This window comes from Megascapheus bottae, unplaced genomic scaffold (assembly GCF_031878675.1).
Source record: "Megascapheus bottae isolate mThoBot1 unplaced genomic scaffold, mThoBot2.hap1 HAP1_SCAFFOLD_40, whole genome shotgun sequence".
NCBI lineage: Eukaryota > Metazoa > Chordata > Mammalia > Rodentia > Geomyidae > Megascapheus > Megascapheus bottae.
The window spans coordinates 707,883-710,542 of record NW_028327715.1 but is presented as its reverse complement, the minus strand read 5'-3'; the positions used below and the strand labels follow the sequence as shown (position 1 = coordinate 710,542).

The window sequence follows — 2,660 nt, the reverse complement described above, 5'->3', positions numbered from 1 at the left end:
TCTTTTGTTATTGTTTTGGTGCTAGTTTTTTTTTTCTTGTCGATTATGGGGCTTGAACTCTGGGCCTGTATGCCGTTCCTGAGCTCTTCAGCTCAAGGCTAATGCCCTACCCCTCGAGTTGCAGCCCCACTTCCTGTTTTCTAGTGATTAATTGAAAATAATAGTCTCATGTCCTTTAGTACCCAGGCTGGCTTTAAACTGTGATCCTTAACCTCAGCCTCCTGAATAGGATTACAGGCATGAGCCACTGTGCCTTGCTTTGGTGATAAGTTTTGAACCTAGCACCTTAAATGTGCTAGGCATTTGTTCTACCATCAAGCTATACACACCAGCCTATAATTCTAGTATTGATTTAGCATCTGATGGGAAAGGAGTTGAAGTTTGAAGCCAGAATGAATGGCTACAATGCCTGAAGTTAGACTTTCATAAGTGACCTTCTGAAAACCTGAATCTTCAATCACCTTCTTGAACTCTTCCTGAGATGGAAACTTTTGGATGCTCTTCACAGGGTACTGATAGGACTTCCAGCCTCCTGCAATGACCTCTCCCAGGACAGGGATGACCTGGAAACTGTAGAGATCATAAAGCCTGGATACCAGGGGATTGTTCACTTGGCTAAACTCCAAACAAAGAAAACCCCTGGCTTCAGGACCTGATCAGCTTCCTGGAGTGTCCAATCTATGTGTGTGACATTCTGGCGATGATGTAAATGTCAAATTTGTCATCATCAGATGGTAGCTCTCTAGCATCTCCTAGGACCCATGCAAGTCCAGTTTTGTAGGTCCAAGGCTTTCCTTTTCTCAACCTTCAGCATCCTCCTGTTGATGTTTCAAACCATGACATGGGAACCACCCCAGGAATCCTCTTCATTTTCATACTTTTTGGCAATTTCTTCCCAGGATAAATTTTGCTAGGCCCTTAATTGTCTCTTCGGCTTTCTCTGATAAGGAGCCGGACCTGTGCCTCCAGCCACATGAAGCATTTGGGTTCCTGGTAGTGGGTGCATCCTCTAGAGCAGGAGATCCTTCCAAATGCGATGGATACCAATGCTCATCATTTCATTCATCACATCATACTTCTTGGTCACACGTTCAAACACCTGATAGACTTTGCCCTCCTTCTCCTCCTCCAACACTGTCTCAAACCCAAAGTGCATTTCCATTGCTGGCTTCTCTTGAGACAAGGGCCAAACTCCTAGCAGACCCCGGGGCCAAGAGTTCGGAAGCACCGCGCCCCCCCCACCTCCCGCCTCTCCCCAGCTGCTGGAGAGCCTCAGAGCACAGCGCAAGGAGCGCTTATGGTAGTTTTTATATATTGATACACATTGAGCATTCATCCACTTTAAGTGGCATTAAGAATATGCGTATTATTGTGCAATCATCACCATTATCCATCTCCAAAATTATTATTTTTTTTTCTGAGCTCTAACTCTTTGGCTGGAGGTGTGGGTCTGTGGTAGAGTACTTGTTGGCATGAGCCAGGGGATGGGCTCCAGCTCCATCCCCACCCCATAGCCATTCTGTAATAAGTTTTGTTTCTCTTCCAGCCCCTAGCAATCTCCATTCTATTTTCTGTCTTTGTGAATGTGATTAGGTTACCTGCTTCAAATAAATAGAATTTTTTTTTTGGTCAGTCGTTGGGCTTGAACTCAGCCTGGGTGCTGTTCCTGAGCTCTTCAGCTCGAGGTTAGTGCTCTACCACTTGAGCCACAGTGCTACTTCTGGTTTTCTGGCATTTAATTGGAGATAAGAGTCTCATGGATTTTAGTGCCCCAGCTGGCTTTGAACCTCAGTCCTCAGATCTCAGCCTCCTGAGTAGCTAGGATTACAGGCATGAGCCACTGGTGCCTGGCGATAGGGTTTTTTCCCCAGTATTTAGCCTTTGCTGTCTTATTTATTTCATTTAACAATATCAAAACTTTTTCATGCATGGTACTGGAAATATAAACACAACTACATAGACATAAAAACTTATGACTCTATAGACATAATGTTTTATTACATAGATTAATATGTATATATGACATACAAACCCTCAGCCTAATTTTAATTAGGTTCTAAAATCTAAGTGCCAGTGATTGTATATAGAGATTCCCTTGTTGAATACTTGTCATTTGAAATATGATGTAAAAATCAATGTTAATAAATATTTAATAAAAAAACACACCTATTCATGCAGCACATACCAGAATTCCCTTCCTTTTGAAGATTGAATAATATTCCATGGTATCTATTCATAATGGCTTGTCTTTGACAATGTCATATTTTCTAAAAAAAATAGTCAAGTGATAATGCATAGATTAAGTGCTTTGTATAAGTCTGTAACATATCTTGATGAGGGGGACTGAAAGTTGTTCACCATGTAGTTATTGTATCCTTAGATTACAGCCTATATATCTATATTTTTTTGCCAGTCCTGGGCTTGAACTCAGGGCCTGAGCATTGTCCTTGGACTTTCTCAAGGCTAGAGCTCTTCCACTTGAGCCTTAGCACCACTTCTGGCTTTTTTTTTTCTATGTATGTGATACCGAGGAATCGAACCCGGGTCCTCGTGCATGCTAGGCAAGCACTTTAACCACTAGGCCAAACTCCCGGCCAACAGCCTATATATCTTATACATCTTGCCATTCCTACCTTACATTACACCTTGCAAAGCTCCAC

The 2,660-nt window shown here is 42.4% G+C and overlaps 1 pseudogene; it reads right to left on the bottom strand.

Annotated features, from left to right (window-relative positions):
- Positions 1–341: 341 nt before the first annotated feature.
- Positions 342–1,336, bottom strand: LOC150039281 (2-methoxy-6-polyprenyl-1,4-benzoquinol methylase, mitochondrial pseudogene; annotated as a pseudogene).
- Between the last annotated feature and the right edge of the window lie 1,324 nt (positions 1,337–2,660).